The 19,031-nt window shown below is 34.9% G+C and overlaps 2 protein-coding genes across 22 annotated transcripts in view; one reads left to right on the top strand and one right to left on the bottom strand.

Moving 5' to 3' along the window:
* esco2 (establishment of sister chromatid cohesion N-acetyltransferase 2) overlaps positions 1-19,031 on the bottom strand; it is a 365,881-nt gene that overhangs the window by 94,605 nt on the left and 252,245 nt on the right. The window lies entirely within an intron of this gene.
* Positions 1-19,031, top strand: part of hey2 (hes-related family bHLH transcription factor with YRPW motif 2) — a 97,277-nt gene that overhangs the window by 70,312 nt on the left and 7,934 nt on the right. For 12 of the 21 annotated variants that reach the window (XM_073933190.1, XM_073933189.1, XM_073933183.1 and 9 more), the window contains 3 exons: positions 4,093-4,184; positions 4,277-4,343; positions 13,808-13,910. The gene's annotated coding sequence lies outside the window, so the exon portion shown is untranslated. Of the gene's footprint in view, positions 1-4,092; positions 4,185-4,261; positions 4,344-13,807; positions 13,911-19,031 lie in introns of all 21 variants that reach the window. The other 9 variants (XM_073933192.1, XM_073933176.1, XM_073933184.1 and 6 more) reach the window with 2 other exon arrangements.

Here is a 19,031-nt window from a genome sequence, read left to right as displayed (position 1 = left end):
TTTGCATTTTCTCCCCGTGTTCACGTGGGTTTCCTCTGGGTGCTCCGGTTTCCCCCACAGTCTAAACACATGAGCTATAGAATTGAGTTGCGGCTGGAAGGAAATCCGCAGCATAAAACATATACTGGAATAGTTGGCGGTTCATTCCGCTGTGGCGACCCCTGATGAATAAGAGACTAAGCCAAGGATAATTAAATTATAAATGAACATAAAAAAAAATAAGTTGTCCCCAAAAAAATCTTAAGAATTGTGTTGTTTTAGCTCATTTTAAATAAGTAGTTTGAACATGCAGCAGAAAAATATAACTTTTGAGTACGGTTGTGAATGCATTTGTTAAACTAGGCAAGTTTTGGTAATTAGACAAATCAACAGTGGTTTGCAATCAAAAAAAAGGAGGGAGGGGGGGGCTAATAATATTGATCTTAAAACGGTTTGTTAGAAATGCAAAACTGATTTTATTCTAGCCGAAATAAAACAAAGAAAACTTTCTCCAGAAGAAAAAAATATTATCAGACATACTGTGAAAATTTCCTTGCCTCATTTGGGAAATAATTGAAAAAGAAAAATCACAGGAGAACTGTATGCATTTTCTGGCAATCACATGTGTCTCCAGAGGACACCCTCCTTGCTTCTGTTTGTTTTTGGTGCAGCAGAGAACATTATCTTGTCGGCCTTCACCGACTGGTGCCACGTGTGAAAGCATATCTCCTTCTCGGACCGCGGTGATATCCTGCCGTCTAGAGTAGTGATTTCACAGTGGTCGGGTCACTTAATGTGTAGCCGATGACTTCCTCTTTCTTGTCTCTTAATTACTTTAGCACATTCAGCTTTGTAGTCTGCTCAGTCTGTGGGGCGTCCAGGGCAGCTGCTTCCCTCAAGCAGAGTGAGCCAGAAGACACTGACATGGAGCAGAGCCAGACTGCTTATGCAATTGGATTAAAGAATTACGATTATCAGTGTCAGACAGCAATATTAATGCATTTGTCAAGTTTCATCTTGATTTAAACAATTTTGAAAATAGTATTAAATATTTGTACACTGTAAAAAAAAAATTTAATATTAGTGAATTTGCGATAATTTTTTTTCCTTCTGTTTATTTAGGCTTTTGAATTTCATAACGGGACCTTGATCATTCTTTCAACAACTTTTAACTTTAAACAGTTCAAAAAGATGAACATCATTGATATGTTTTATACACATCTTTGATAGTTTGAAGTGATCTATTGTCTGGGTTGATGTATATTATGGTGCAAAAACCTTTTAATAAGCTGTCCCACCTACCTCACTGTCAAAGTCCAGAATTTGACCCCTACACTCTCAGAAAAAAAAATGGTGCAATGTTGTACCAAAGGAGGTACAAACGCTTGTCACAGAGGCAGTACCTTTTTATGAAGCATAATTGTACCTTAAGACAAAGAAACAAATTTGTACCATTGCAGTTTGTACATTTTAAGGACATGATTTGTACCATGGGAAACCAAAATGTACCTTTTGTTTTTTAAAACCTGCAGATACAATATTGTAGCTTCATCAAAGGTAAAAATGTGATCCATGAAGGTACCGCTATAGTGACAAGACACTTTTTACCTTACAGTGTCAAATGTGTTCCTTTAAGAACTATTTAAAAGCACAAAATGCGTCAAATTATTTTCAGTAAATATAAAACATCAAGTACATTTTTAAACAATGTTTTTAAAATTTATATATATATATATATATATATATATATATATATATATATATATATATATATATATTTAGTGTAAATGCACCTTTTCTATTCACAATAAAGAATTAATAAAACACTTTAACATAAATCAAAAGATCTACAGTATTTTTTATTGCTAAACATTTCACAACACTTTTCACAAAAATGTTACGCAATACTTTTTTTTTTCTCCAATTTTCAGATAATACCTTTTGTAATCACTTAAAAGTTAATTTTATTTACTTGATTTTAAAATAGAAATAGAATTAGGCAAAAGACTTGCATTGAGATATGCACAATGTTTGATTAGTTTTACAATACTAAAATGTCTGCATGAACACTGAATATGCAGGACTTTTGCCAACTCACGTGCGTAGTGGAAAGCAAATGTCAAAAGGTGCAGATATCAATAATGAAAATGTATTTATCTGAAAATGCTTACCAAATGTTTATTAAAATGCCTTAAATGTTTAGTTAACAATACCTATAGTTTTGTTTTACTAGTTGTTTTGTATTCTAGAGCGTAATGTTTATCTTTAAACGTGTGCTTTTAATTGATGATTCATCTTTTAATATGGAAATATTCATAAATCATTTTGCCTGGCAGTAATATTTATTTTCATAGATATAATAAAATAATGAGTTATTCAACACTAATTTAACTTTTTTTTATGAGAACATTTTATACCTTTCAGATGTACCATAGAAAAGTACAGAACAGTATCATAAGAGGTCTTTTTTGTACAACTTTTACAAAGGTCCAAAACTGTTCCTTAAGGAACATTATTTGTACCATTGTGTCCCTTTTTTTCTGAGAGTGTATATGAGCTCAATTATTCTATTTTTGACTGCTATGCCATTATAAATTGTGAAAATTATAGATATAAGAAGACTTTAAGACAAATTTAATTATTAATTATTCAAGTGGCCAAATTACGATTGAGGAAAGTTGAATGAGCTGGTAAGTTTTTGTTTTCCCATATGCTGCAGTTTTTATTTTAAAACAAGTTTTACCAGATTCCTTTTTTTATGATAAATAATAATAAATTTGTATTTTAAAAAGTATTTCTTCATATTTCTTTATTATTTTTTGTTCCATTTTTATACAACATTTATAAAAATGGATTAACTTGCAATTTAATTCCAAATGTGTAAATCAATACTTTGTCAAAGTGCCTACTATCACATTTTACTACAAAGATGTAGAGAATATTTTTGGTGCATCAAAAAAGTGTGGTTATGGTCCCCATCCCACACGCTGATCCAGCAAAGACTGGTTCTTAAAATGTCACTAAAGGCAAAATTGAATAGATAAATGAGGCAAGTAACTGCAAACTTTGTCAGAAAAAAGAACCACCCCTTTCAAAAGCCTTTTTGAAAGTACTTTTTTTTGTTATCTAACAAATGTATTTCTCAGTATATTATTTTTTATACATTATTATATTATTTTGAAGCACTAAAATGTTAATAAAAGTCCCTTTGTTAAACTGCACAGCTGTTTTTCAACACAAAAACAGAGATCAAGGTCCCATAATGCAATTCAGAGCCTTAAATAAATAAAAAACACTTGTGAATTGCAAAATACGGAAACTGTTAATTAACAGATATTATTTCCAATAATGAGAGAAATAACCATTATTTAACTCATGTAGCTAATGTGAATTGGTGTGTATGAATATTTAAATCTAGACTAAGTTAAAATCAAGTTTAAATTAAAATATTGGTTTTTAGAATGACATTTCAATTTCAGTTTAAGTAAGGAATTGATTTGAAATTGAATTCGAGTTAGCGAGCAGGTTACAGAATTGAATCCATATTTACAATTCTAGAATTCAATTATAATTGAAATTCAATTTCTTGTGCTCTGTGAACACTGTAATAACATTTTTCGGTAAAGGGTTTCAAATCTCTCCGTAAAACTCTTATTTGTTTATCTTTTAACAGGGTTAATTTGCTGATTTTCAAATTTGTTTTAAACAGTCTGCTTATTTTATAATGAGCATTTTTATTTTTTGTTCTTATTTTCTCCTCCATGTACAGCCCCTTTTTTTTTAAACGCGGACACAGGGAGAACATGCAAACTCCACACAGAAATTCCAAATGGCCCGGCCGGGACTCAAACCACCAACCTTCTTGCTGTAAGGTGACAGTGCTATCCATTGAGCCATCGTACCGCCCCTTTAAAAATTAAATAAACGAAATTAATTCAATTTCCCAGTCGAAACCCAGTCTGTTTTTCACTTCTCAGTAGACTATTCCAATTCAAATTCTGAATTTTTTTATTGCATTTGGTTAAAAATCCCATCAATACAATTAAACGTCTAGAGCATTTATCCATAATGAATGTTTCCTGGACTAACCTGAAAACTGTTGTAATTCTCTAGGTGGAACTCTAAATCAATCTCATCACAGACTTCCTACAATATCTACAAGACCTCTGCTGCATTGAGTATTCAGACCAAATGTTCATCATAAGGTAAGAAAACTAAAAAGGCCACAAATGCTCAATCACATCAGTATTAGTCTCTACAACTGTTTAAACATCTGACAAAGCATCAAAACCCACAGGTTCCGACCTCCAACAGTGGAAGCGAAGCTATTGTGTAAATACCATAGGTGCCACAGTGAATAAAAGGTATGTATAACAATTGAGTAACAATGTGTGAACAATGAGAGCTGAATGCGTTCGGGGAAGCCCACAGTTTCCTCAAGCTCATGTATCCTGGCAGGAAGCTCGGGTCATAAGACAGGAAGTGGAAAAGGGGCACCTGTCAATGTGTGTGTTCTAACCTTAAATATGCCACTTTTGTATAACTATAGCAGAGTTCATACTGACAAACATGTTTATGCGAGTATATATTTTCCCATGAAAGCCATGCGAAATGACCACATTATGTTGTGATCCTGACATAATTCTGACAGACACTTTCTGTTGAGCCAAATATCACTCGCAGTGTGGATCGCTGTGTTTCTGGGCATTGATGGGTGCCGGAGCTAAACGCCGGACACAGTGCGATGGAAAGCTGTGACAGAAATACTGCCCCGAATCTGAGAATGGCAGGAAGGCCCCTATTATTCTGGGCCATTCTCTTCAGCATTGGCCCATACGACGCCTGGAGCCTGTCTGCCATGAACTCACTTCCCAGGATTTCCGACTCACGGCCGGCGCTCCGACTAAAAGCCAAATATTTCACTCCAGAGACGCACACGGCTTCCTGATATAGGATGCACTTGCTTGTCTCTCTGTGACCTTAAACACTAATAAAGCGCCTATAATATGACTTCGGAGTCAAAAGTCCACAATCCTAGGATATTGTCCGTTTGTGGCTGTTCGCTCTTCCACTGACAGGAAAAATAAACAGATTGCCCGTTTGTTTCGGACAGATTGGATAACAATGAGAATAGAGTTGATTATTTACTCACGGGTTATTTGTTTCAGTTTGGCAGCTGAAATGAAACGTTCAACTCCAGAAAGTCATCAAAGGAACTAATCGGGTTCGTCAAAATCTCTAAATCTTTCTTGGTGTCTGATCAGTGAGGAAAGGAAAGTTATCAGTAGATGGTTTGAGTTTGATTAGCAAACACTCTTCATTCATGCCGGCTTCATTCACTAATCATAAGAACATCCCTTGAGTATCTGGAGAAACACCAAATGATGATGGAGCTAGATTATGATCTCAGATTATGACTTTGTTGTTTCTTGTACGTCTTTTGATGCAGGCCTGTTTAAACCAGACTACCCTGGTCTATTTTGAGAGATTTAGAAAGGTTTTGAGCACTTGTCTGCTATTTGGATTAGATGAAAGCCTGTTAGGTCAGGCTTGAAGACCAGAAAAGTACTGTTTAAGCTGTTTTTTTACTGCAGAATTTCATTATTATGTAATCAAAGCACAGTTATTTCTGTGGAAAGTTATATTAAAGTCATGATAAAATCAAAACTTACCATCATTTTTATCTTTTTAAATCTTAATAAAATAAGATAAAAGATATGGGATAAACAAATAAGTGTAGTTTTTACTTTTGATTAAATATTGCAATAAATGTTCTAAATTAATTGCTTAAGCTTTTATATACCAATGCCAGAGAATGGTCCAAAAAAGAGGAAATATCCAGTGAGCGGCAAATCTGTGGTCAAAAATGCCTTGTTGATGCCAGAGGTTAGAGGAGAATGGCCAGACTGGTTTGATTGATAGAAAGGCAACAGTAACTCAAATAACCACTCGTTCGACCCGAGGTATGCAGAAGAGCATTTCTGAATGCACCATGTCCAACCTTGAGGTGGATGGGTTACAGCAGCAGAAAACAAAACCGGGTGCCACTCCTTCCAGCTAAGAACAGGAAACTGAGGCTACAATTTGCACAGGCTTACCAAAATTGGACTATAGAAGATTGGAAAAATCTTGCCTGGTTTGATGAGTCTTGATTTCTCCATGGTTCCATCCTTGCTTGTATCAACAGTTCAGGCTGGTGGTGGTGTAATATATTTATTTATTTTCTCCTGAAATTTTAATATATATATATATATATATATATATATATATTAATTTGTTTGTTTGTTTGTTTGTTTATTTATTTATTTATTTATTTGCTTCTGAAATTTTTATATTTGAACTGGCTATTTTTTTTTAAGTGTTTTTATTCAAACACTGTTTTATACATGAGACATCATTAATAAGTCAAAAATAATGAATACAGTGTTGTTTCGTTTTTGCTCTTTAGAAATTAAATTGCTTTGTTTTCCCTCTTGCCATAGTTAATCACATTCCTGTCAGACTTCATCTCCATATTCAATTCATAATATTCAATTCCTTCAAGCCAATCCAAATGGAAATGTGATATGAAGGTAGTTTTGTTAATTGAAATATACAATGACATGATTGTTAACATGATTGTCAATCATTTATTGGGCTATTTTCACTAGACGAAAAATTGGTGTTGACATTATGCTACTTGCGTTATCAATAAAAATGAAATAGACTTTGGAAATATGAGACTGTCCTGAGTAAAATGGGATCTGATCTTGACTAACTTAACCAGCCACTGGTTGTCAGGTAAGTTTACAGAAGAGTAATAAATGGCCATGTTTTCCTAACCATTTCGCTTTGAATTTAACTAGACAAATGTTTGTTTGGCCTGAATGTAAAGCAGGTCAGTGTAGTCTTCAGGCTGAGGAAGCTGGTACCCGGGCAACACTGTCCGTTGCCATGAAGCAGTTAACTTGGTTTTAAAAAGGCAGTTTGCGAGTGACTAAGGGCAGCCTTGTGTTCAGCGAAGGGCTTGAGATTGTGGCTGTTGCTGTTGTTTTCATTGTGTGCTTGGGACTCGGGGAGGGTAAGAACAATAATGCATGTAATGCTGATTTTGGAACGGGTCCACCCAGCTTTTCCCAGGCTGGCCAGCCTTGGGAACCACTGATAGCATGGCACATCAGGGCTGGGCCCCTCTCGCCGGGCCCAGGGGCAGGGCCGCCCGCCTTCTCCAAGCAAGCATGTTTGGGATGAAAGGAATCCTTCCTCCTGCCTGGGAATAGAAGAAACACACACAAACATGCACAAACGCTTGCAGTATAGGTTGTGTCCTAGGGTTGGACTTGCTTCGATGTTTCGATTTAGAGATGGCACCAAAAAGCTCGTAGCTCCACACTGACCGTCTGCACACTTGCTGGAGGCCGTATTCTGTGTTTTTGTTTTGCAGTTTTATCCTGGACTGATACCACTAGGACATGTTTTCTATTAGCCAAGGATGAAATGCAAAAACAAGTACAATAGGAGTGAAAGCTTCTGTATTCTGTAAAGCTCTGATAGCATTTCATTTGAATTTTAAATAAAATATCCAAACTGTTCTGTAATTCTGTAGGCTAAAGTGAACACAGTCATGTTTGAAATCATGGCACCTTTTTTGTTGCATAAAAAAACAACCAATAGTGTTTTAAATGACAACATGTATTCATTCATTTATTTTCCTTCGGCTTAGGTCCTGTTTACAATGCCAGTTAAGTGTGACCCAATATAGATTTTTTGCGCATATGGGTAATAAATCGTATCTGTTCTATGACCGTGTAAACATGAAAAAAACGCATGCATTCTGATAATCAGAGATCGGTTTCAGGCCTCCTTCATATGGAAATAAATCAGCTATAAATCAGATATGTGACAAGGAGACTCGTGTAAACAGTCAGATCGGATTTATTGAGGCATTCGGTTTTGTACGTCATTAAACTTGCAACAATTTAGTATTTCTCTGTGGTTTATTGACATAGAAGGAAGAAGCATGTGTGTAGATGCTGACGCGGTAAACAACAACAACAACAGAGGAAACATCGAGGAAGAAAGTGGTCAGTCGCCACAATTTGCTCCCACCAGCCCTGAGATCTCTCTCATACCCACAAATTCCTCTGAATGGTGGAGGACACTATATTTAAACCATAGGCACAAGGTGCCATCACGACCCTTTCCCTCCTCCTCCAACTTGCATGTTCTCCCCGTGTTTGCATAGGTTTCCTCTGGACTTGTGGGGGAAAATGGAGCACCCAAAGACATGTGGTATAGGTGAATTCGTAAGCTAAATTGGCCGTATGTATGTGTGTGAATGAGTGCGTATGGATGTTTCCCATTGATGGAATGCAGCTGGAAGGGCATCTGCTGCGTAAAACATATGCTGGATAAGTTGGCGGTTCATTCCGCTGTGGCGACTCCAGATTAATAAAGGGACTGAGCCGAAAAGAAAATGAATGAATGAATAATTTGAATGAAAAAAGTTATTCAAACCTAAAAGTAGGCCATTGCTAAATTTAAATGCGACCATTAAAATGGACACTGGTGGTAAGAGTACAAAAAAAATGTACTCAATTACAAGTACTGTTACATTGCTGAAATTGTACTCAATTACAAGTAAAAGTACTGGTGTTAAAAAGTACTCAAGTAAAAGTACAAATTACTCCTCGTAAAAACTACTCAAATTACAAAATTACAAATTACTTTTTTAGCTTGGCGGTATTGGTGGAATTATCCATGAATGCAGAGTCAGACAAGATTCAGGCAGTAAAACACATTTTACATAACACATTTAAAGATACTATAAACACTTTTAAAACTGTGCAAACAGCATTAATTATAGATTATATTTATAGAGCACCTATAGAGGAAACCCACGCCCACATGGGGAGAACATGCAAACTCCACACTGAAACACCAACTGACTCAGCCAGGGCTTGAACCAACAAACTATTTGTTTTGAGGCGATAGCAATACCCACTGCGCACCATGATTATTTTACAAAAACAATGTTTTGCCTTTTTTAGTATAAAGATAACAGAAATATGCACAAATGCACGACTTTTTATCATTTCAAATGATGCCTTTATATCTGTACAATCAATAGATGATTTAATAAATTAAAAAAACACTTGCAAATTATGGAGAAACTTTGTTAATTACCTAATTCGCGAACTGAACCGTCAGAAACCACAGAACAACACTGCCTAGTGCCTAAACATATTATTAATAAATTAAATATCACACAAATTAAGTTGTCTTCTTACCATGTTTTTTTTCAGATTATAGACTGAAGTCTTGTAAAAAAAAAAAGGGTTTCTGCAGTTATCATAATGTCAAATGTAATACGTTTTAAGACTACGTCATATCTTTAATATTGTTCAAGATTTTAAAAATAATTATTTTTCATTATTTTATAATTTATTATGATTACAAAGTTGGGTAACGGGTGGGGCAGTGGGTAGCGCTCTTGACTCAAGGCAAAAAGGTCGCTGGTTCAAGCCTTGGCAGGGTCAGTTGGCATTTCTGTGTGGAGTTTGCATGTTCTCCCCGTGTTGCGTGGGTTTGCTCAAGATGCTCCGGTTTTCCCCACAGTCCAAACACATGCATTTTAGGTGAATTAGGTAAGCTAAATTGTCTGCTGTTGTAAATGAGAATGGGTTGCAGCTGGAAGGGCATCCGCTGTGTAAAACAATTGCTGGATAAATTGGTGGTTCATTCCGCTGTGGCGACCCCAGATTAATAAAGGAACTAAGCCAAAAAGAAAATTAATGATTATAAAGTTTTATAACTATTCAAGATTTTTTAAATCAAAGTTTGATGCATCACTCACTTTTGTTTATATCTCGGACAGTTCTACCTATTAAAGTTACATTTCAATGACAACAGAACATGGGTTACTCTACAATTATATTTTTTTTATTCTGGCAAGAATAATAGCAAAAAAAAAAAAAAACATTTTTTGCCCACTCAACAATTGACACATTATTGTCTGGCTAGTTTCTGTCCTCTACTAATGAGCTGAAAAGGCAATAATGGTCCAACAATCCTGTCCATCATCACCAATAAAGCCTAGAAATTGGGCATGAGTTTACTGTAAGTCGATGGGTTTATATATTATTTTCCAGTTATTAAATACTTAATTTGTTACTTAATTTTTGTTACATTGCTTTAACTTCAAAATGATACATCAGTGTAAAACCTATAAATGGTGGAAAAACATATTCTGTAATCTTAAAACCACCTGGGTCTCCACTTTAGCCATGGCCTCTTTTTTGTTGTAACAAACTTATCCCCTTTTCCAAACTTTAACAAAACACTTCCTTTCCATGGCTGTTGCAATTTCTAGCCTAGAATTATTGGTCATCTGGTTATCTCTATGCTGATCACGCATGGTCGGATAGTTAAGATGTCTGTACAGTCGTACTGTTACAGACAAAATCTCTTCAAAGCGATTCAAATTCAACTCAAATTAAGCGCGGCGCCGCGCGAACTGTTCACCCGAAATCATGTCGCGCGCATCCAAAGTGAACCTCCGCAAACACGGCGATGACGTCACATTCGCCGCGCGCACTGAGCTATTGCATGCTGGTATTATTTGTAGTTTTAATACTGCAAATCACAATAGGACTAGTGAAATAAAGAACTACACCACCACGAAACCAAGCAACAACAAAAAAAAAAAAATTTAAATGAGCATTAGGAGTAGCGATACATGTACATCGGAAAAATAAAACCTGTGCAAACATATTTAAGACCTAGAACAGCAAATTTAAGACTTTTTAAGGCCTAAAATTTAGATGTTTATATTTTAGACATTTTAAGACCCCACGGAAACCCTGTGTAAGCCGGATGGCACAGCAGAGGGCGGGTTTCATCCACTTATTTTTGCGCTTTTTGGATATGCACATAAAAACGGTTGATGGAAACGCTATAATGCGCATATATTTTGAAAATGTGTGTGAATGGACAAACCAGCAGGCTAAGCACATTGTAAAACATCTTAAGTGTTGTTTTGGTCATTCTAAACCGCCTCAACCATTTCAGTATTATATTATATTAATAATGACCTCCAGAATTGTCAAGAGTGCCTGCACTCCGTGTCTCGCGCCTTCAAACGCCAGCGCGCGTTCACTGCGTGCAGGATTGCCTTCTGATGCGCAGGTCACTTATTAAATGAAGATAATTTATTCATGCAGCTGCTCCTACTGATGCAAATTCTGTTTTTACTTTTGATATTTGTCGCCAGTTAATCAGAATGTGGCAATTTTGTTCTTTTTGACTTGATGGACAGAAAAGCTGCTTTATTTGCAGTCTTTTATGCGATATTCCAGTTTTGAGCATACATTTAATTAGCATTTTAGATGATAACATAGCTATTCACATCAGCGCATCTATCCCCTTTCTTCCCTATATACCTGTAGGTGAACAGCTCCTCCGGGTGTGGCCATAGGCATTCATCCTCTGCTATTTCTTCCTCATTTCTTCTGTCTTAAATCTCCATATGTCAATTGATAACTTTGTGACTGTATGATGACGGTCACGTAAATCTGCAGTAGCCTGAACTTGTTTTTCGGTTCAAATAATGTACCAGGCTTTTCATTGGTCCGTTAAGATCAGCTTTTTTTATTGGCTTCCGAAATGCTGGTCAGTGCGTGGCTGAAATATTAATTTATTTACAGTACTCTGTAACGAATTGTGATTTTAAAAGTAACGAAGTAGATTACTCAGCTTAATTTGTACTCAAGTACAAGTAAAATTACAGGCTTAAAATTCTACTCATGAAAGTACAATTACACCAAAAATGTACTTAATTACAGTAACGTGAGTAGTTGTAATTCGTTACTCCCACCACTGAAAATGGACCATCTTGTCCTAAACGAACTCTTGCAAGAACTATATTGGCGTAAACACCAACGCAAAATAACAATAACAGAAAATTATCAAGTTTTGTATTATGTATTACGTTTTATACAACAGTTCTGTCTGGTTCTTGAATCTGATTGGCTGATAGCTGTGCAGTATTCTGCCAGTAACAGCACTCATCCAGCCTCTTCACCCTTCATCCTTATGTATTACTTCACCCACATAGAGCGACACGCAGAAGACACTACAGTTTGACAAATATTGCTGCTGTTGGGCAACACAATGTACTTTTGAGGCTTTTTTTAGTCGAGAATTTAGTTGTTTAGATTGCAACTATGCTGTTTATTTATAAGGTTAGTGCCTATTTTAAAATATTTATCATTTCTGAGAGGCACGTCTGCGGCCATTAGCCTGTCTTTAAGCATAGACGGTTGACTATGTTCATCCCCATGATGGCGACAGAGACTGCATAATAAGCCCTAAGAGAAAAACTGCGAAACTTCAAACTACAGCTGATCAAATCATTATTAAGCAGGTAAATGACTTTCTTGGTCGGTCTCTCTCTCTCTTTTGTATGGTGTAGTGCTGTATTTATACCATACTGCCGATATCCCGATTGCAACAGAAATACTAGGAAATCTCTGTTGACGGATGTCATTTAATACCTACGGCCTTATAATCTTAAAATGTGAGCAAAATCAGCTGTTTTGTCTTAACTTTAGACCTTACGCTATAGAATTATTCAAATGCTAGCTCTAAAGTGATGTTGGTGAATGTGCAGCAATATCTGCTGTTCTGACTGTTGTTTCTGCTGTTCTGTTCAGCTGCAGATGTTAACGAATGACGGAAGAAAGTAGTTCCTCTTACAAAAGGGTTTTGAAACTCTCCGTGTTTGATTTTCTTTTTTATACACACAATTATGCCGTCAGACTGTTGTAAACGCAATATCACATTCGTAGCAGTGCGATGTGGCTGTATATCATCACTGGTGGGACACTATAGCACACCTCCCACTAGTGCCGATATATAGCCACATCGCACTGCTACTCATGTGATATTGCTCATATGGCTTACATTTTCCAACTGGAATCGTACAATGTTCCAGGAACATTTTTGTGCATCAAAAAAAGTTAAAATTACTTTTATAGCCGTAGACTTCTTTCACGTCAGGTCAAGCTGCACATTCACTATGTGTTTAAAGCAATGTATTTGCCATTATAGTCAGCAGTGCAACACTAAAGCATTGTATTATGGTTTTTGGTGCACAAAAGTGTTCTTTGAGCTTCACATAATAACAGTTGAACCACTGAAGCCACATGGAATCTTTTGGCAATATTTTTGGTTCCTTTGGTTTTTGAACGTCTCTGGACTGTTGCAGTCTATGGAGGGTCAGAAAGATTCAGATGAATGTAGGTCTCAGAGAATGAAGTGACGGTGAGTAATTAATTATAGAATAGCCCTTTAAAATCTTTAAAGTAGAATGGATTTTGATTGTTTATTGTTCTTTGGCTGAAAAAAAGGTTCTGAATGTGATTTCAGGGAGTGTTTTATCATTTATTTGTGGAACTGGACTTCCTATTCTATTAGAATGGTTGTTAAATCTTTATAGTTATCGCCCTTGGTCTAAATGACACTTAAATCTGGAGCAATAATGTAAATAATGTCCCTGCTAATGGCTTAATAATACACATGTGAGCAGTTTACACTTTTTTAAATTTCACCTTATTTTGTATCTCCATCTCTTGAAATTTCATTGTATTTTTCACATGCAAGAGTGAAGCAAACATTTAGGGCTTCATCGTGTATATGCGTTCTCCTGTCAATATGATACCATATTTATCCTAAAAAGAACTTTGAAAATTCTTGAGTGAGCATCTCCGTCAACAGGGGAAAACGAGGGAAAGTCCGGGTCTGTACAGGCCGACAGACTGCTTTAATTAGCCCTTATAATATCTTTCAGGTCACACCTGGGAGAGCTGCTGCCTGCTATGAGAGACTGTTGACAGCTTGATTGGAGCTACTGTATCTGTGCTGACCACTGGATCTGGAGCAGCTCTACACAGGTTTGTGTATTTTGTTAAACATTATATTATGAGATCAGAACAATTTTGAACAGTTAAAGCTAAATTAAAATATAGCTTTGAACAATAGTTTCAAGTTCATTTTATCATTAATGCATTAACAACCACACCAGAAGAAGATATTATTCTACTTCTTTACATGCTCAAGCACTTTAAAGTAGGATTTTTTTCTAATTGGCTGACAGCATTTTTAATGTTCATCATTTGGAAAAAAAGAGTGAAAGAAAGTGATTCCAACAATATTATTTATCCGTGTTTGTCGTCATTTGTGGTGTGGAGTGTGGACTAAAATCATATCTTTCTCTTCATAGATGTTGTCGTGAGTCTAAATAGGCCTTCAGGTGATGAAGTTAGTTCTTCTCAACGAGAATATCTTCAAGTGTGATCAATGACATCAACTAAAGGCACGATCCGTTTGAAAGTCTTAATTCATTCATTCATTTTCTTTTCGGCTTAGTCCCCCCAACTTATCTGGCATATGTTTTACGTACCGGATGCCCTTTCAGCTGCAACCCATCACTGGGAAACATACATGCTCATTTACACACATACAATTTAGCCTACACAATTCACCTGTACCGATTGTCTTTGGACTTGTGGGGGAAACCGGAGCACCCGGAGAAAACCCACGCGAACACAAGGAGAACATGCAAACTCCACACAGAAACACCAACTGACCCAGCCAAGGCTCGAACCAGCAACATTCTTGCTGTGAGGCAATAGTGCTACCCACTGCGCCACCGTGCAACTAAGTCTTAAAATAATATAATAAAATATAAATTCATTTTGAAAAGGTGTATATATATATAAAATAAAGATATTTAAAATTTTCCAAATATCTTTCTATCTGTATGTCCGTCTGTTAAATTGTTAATTAAATTAAATATAAATACTTTAAGTATAATACTTTGAGTAAAACTAATTCAGCTTTGTTTGCATTTACAATTGTAATTATTAAAATTTTATTATTTATTAAAAATTTAAATAATATACTTTTTTATGTAATATGAGGTTTAGATTTTTTTTTTTTTTTTGGAAACCACATCCCCACTTGTCAGCAGAAAAGACTCATTTAAAGCATGTATTTTAGAATGACTACTTAGTATATTTAGTACTCTAGTACTCTCCATCCAGTCATTAAAACTGTGCGTATGCATGTATGTATGTGCATGTACACCTGACAAAAGTCTTGTTGTGGATCCCAGTTGTAAAACTAATAACTTGACTTCTAGTTGATCATTTGGAAAAGTGCTGAAGATAGATTTTTTGGACTCAATATTCTCTTAGAAATCAGTCAAGCTTGGTGAAGAAAAAATCATAATTTGGGGTTGCGTTCAGTATGGGGGTGTGCGAGAGATCAGCAGAGTGGATGGCAACATCAACAGCCTGAGGTATCAAGACATTTGTGCCTTACACACCATAGGAGAGGGCAATTTCTTCATCAGGACAGAGCTCCTTCTCATACCTTCAAGGTACTCCAGCATTGGCCAGCCCAGTCACCGGACATGAACATTATTGAGCATTTTTTTATTGAATAAGATAGAGGAGGCAATGAAGATGAATCCAAAGAATCTTGATCAACTCTGGAAGTCCTGCAAGAATGCTTTCTTTGCCATTCAACATGAATTTATTAATAAGTTTTTTGAGCAATGCAGAGAAGTATGGATGCAGTCCTTCAAGCTCATGGGAGTCATACCCAATAATAATTATTTTTCCACTGCACCATGACTTTATAATCTATACTATACATTATTTCTGTTAAGTGACAAGACTTTTGTCTAAGCAGTCAGACCTTACAGTCCTAATTAAATAATTAAAAATCAAGGCATGATCATATTTTATTTTGTTAAAATATGCGTAATCTAGAAGCATTTGCCTTTTCATTTAAGCCACTTCTGATAGTAAATGATCAACTAGAAGTCAAGTTATTATTCATTGTTCCTAAAACTTGGATAGGCAACAAGACTTTTGTTGGGTAGTGTATTTATGTATGTATGCGTGTATGTGTTATTCTTATGTTGTTTTTAAAAATTCTTGGTCATGATTGATTGTGAAACAAAATTTAACGTTTTTAAACTGATATTTTTAAGGAATAAATACATTAATTTTCACTGTAATGTTACATTACATGCATATTTCCATTAAATTTAAGGGTAAAATTGACGAGTTTAACACAACCGAAAATTAGCATGTAAAAGATTATAATCTGCCAGCTTGATCCTTCCAAGGTGTTGTATCATATCAGTTAAATCATGGATACGACAAAGAATCGATGTGATGAACAGTGTTAAACATGCAGCGTCCGCTTGGCTGGCGGTGCCCTCACAGTAGCAGTGGGCCCATGTTTCTGGCCACCTCTCACATGGCGATTGAGTTTCAGCGCAGGCCTCTAGCTGTGGGAACGAGTCCTCACACTGGCCGCCTGCCTGCGAGACTGTGCTGCGCTCCGCCAGGGGGAAGACACATGACAAGGGGGGGTTTGTGAGCCCAAACAATGTGCTGTCTTCACTGTTTAACCCAGGAAATTCACTACAGCTGGAGCCTCCGACTGATGAGGAGGCCATGTGTGAAAGTGTGGCCCTGTGTGCGTGCGTGCATGTGTGTGTGTGTGTGCATGATTGAGAGTGTGTTCAGTTTGGCAATATATTTATTGAGATATTTAAAAAGGGATTTGAGAATGGCTTATATTTTGGCCTTTTTATTAATGTAAGTGATACAAATTAAAAATATATATTGTACATAAATTATATATAAAAAATATATAAATTATAATAAAATATTGTTTTAAAATAATCAAATAGATTTCTACTTTAATAAAAGGCTATCTCTTACAGATTATTGTGACTACATTACACAATTAATTCCAAAGAGTAAAACTGAATTGTAATTGTAAAATTGTAAAAATGTAAACATTTTTAGAGATTGAAAAACTTGGAATTAAGGGTAAAAAAAGCTTCTGTGATCATTTGATCCATGCCATAAAGTTATTGTTGGTGCATTATATTGTAATATGCTCAGTTATTTAGTAATTTAGTTTAGTTATTTAGTAATATTAATATATATGTAATTGACTTCATAATAAAATACTGAAGTACTTTATTATGAAGTCTAACTAACTTTACAATACTATATTAGCCTAGATAAGTATATATATATATATATATATATATATATATATATATATATATATATATATATTTTTTTTTTTTTTTTTTTTTTTTTTTACTCTTAGTTAATTCAGATGTTTGTTGCATATTTTTACATTTTTCTTCAGTTAGGTAAGCTTTTTTCCTTACTATTGCAAATATTTAAGCTTTCTTAAAATTGTATAAGGGCAACGCGGTGGCGCAGTAGGTAGTGCTGTTGCCTCACATCAAGGTTCGAGCCTCGGCTGGGTCAGTTGGTGTTTCTGTGTGGAGTTTGCATGTTCTCCCCGCGTTCGCGAGGGTTTTCTCCAGGTGCACTGGTTCCCTCCACCGGTCCAAAGACATGTGGTACAGGTGAATTGGCTAAGCTAAATTGTCCATAGTGTATGAACATCCGCTGTGTAAAACATATACTGTATGCTGGATAAGGCAACCCAAGATTAATAAAAGAGACTAAGTTGAAATAAAAAACAAATTAATGAATAATTGAAATTGTATATTGAGTCATCTGATTATGACAATGCATTGTGAATGCTGTTTTGTGAAAGCTTTTTTTGGATTAATGTTGAAGCTTTTATTAGTCATAGTTATGGCCAGACAGAGTCTGCAGACATTTTTTTTTTTGCTATTTCTGCTTAGAGTTTTGGGAGTATCATGGCTAAAAATCTCATATATGAAATACAAAATAACACCTTTTTAACTTTTATTAAATGTTTATAATGCAAATCTATTTAGAACCACATATTTGGTAAGCAAATCAAGTCTCTCAAATAATACATTCACTAAAGGACAGAAAATATTACTTTACAAACTATATACGAAAATCATATGAACATTTTTATATTAGTCAATAGTATTACTGAAATTAATTAAAAAGTTGAATTAATATAGTTTAACACAAGTAAATAAAAAGACTCAAGGATGGGCATAAAAATCTGCGTAAATCTGCGCACACAGATTCCGTGTGGGCCTACTAATAATGTAAAAATATCTGATTTGTAAAACATGATTTTAGGTTATTATGTTAAGGATCGCTCTTTAAAAGATATTGGTTTTATTATAAACTTAATTTTATTGTTATATAAATTTCACATACACAAATCAAAGTTTGCCAAAAGCAAGCCTCTGTTCGTAGTGCTAGAAAAGTGAGTAAAATGCATTTAAAAGCAATTTCTAGGTCTAAAAATCGAAAAGCAATTAAAACAGTTAATATATGCTCCTTTTGCATAAAATTATTTGTGTACATGCATTTTCTGTAGTAAATGTGCATTTAATGACTCAATAACTAAAATTGGTAAAATAAACAATTATAATTATGTGTGTGTGTGTATGTGTATATATATATATATATATATATATATATATATATATATATATATATATATGTGTATATATATATATATATGTATGTATGTATGTATGTGTGTGTGTGTGTGTGTGTGTGTGTGTATGTGCCCTCTCCTCTGTTTCTTTTTCATTTAATTTCTTCTTTTCTCACGTAATCTTTCTTATTAAGGAATATGAAGAGATTTTGTTGTATAATAAAACTACATACAGGTTCTTGTTAATAAAGCAAAAAAAAAAACAATGTGAGTTTTAAAAAATATACAATTAGGCTAGGTATATATTTTTTACTTTTATATATTTTGTGGTAGAAACAAGGTTACATGTTAAATGCTAACTTTACAATACTATATTAGCCTACATAAATGTAGCCTACAATTCTACTAGATTTTTGGGGTGTTGTATTAATTACTTTCATTTTATACACATTATGCGAAATAATGCTATTGTGTTTCTTTTATTAGTTAGTAATGTAATAAGAGGCAGAAACAAGCTTCAAAAAATGTTAAATGCTAACTTTACAAATATATATTTAGTCTACATTGCCTACATTACTTGGGGGTTGTACTAAAATTACATTAATTTTGCATACATTATGTGAAATAATGCGATT

Source organism: Danio rerio, chromosome 20 (assembly GCF_049306965.1).
Source record: "Danio rerio strain Tuebingen ecotype United States chromosome 20, GRCz12tu, whole genome shotgun sequence".
Lineage (NCBI taxonomy): Eukaryota > Metazoa > Chordata > Actinopteri > Cypriniformes > Danionidae > Danio > Danio rerio.
The sequence above is the reverse complement of the archived record's forward strand: the minus strand, read 5'-3'. Positions and strand labels throughout refer to the sequence as shown.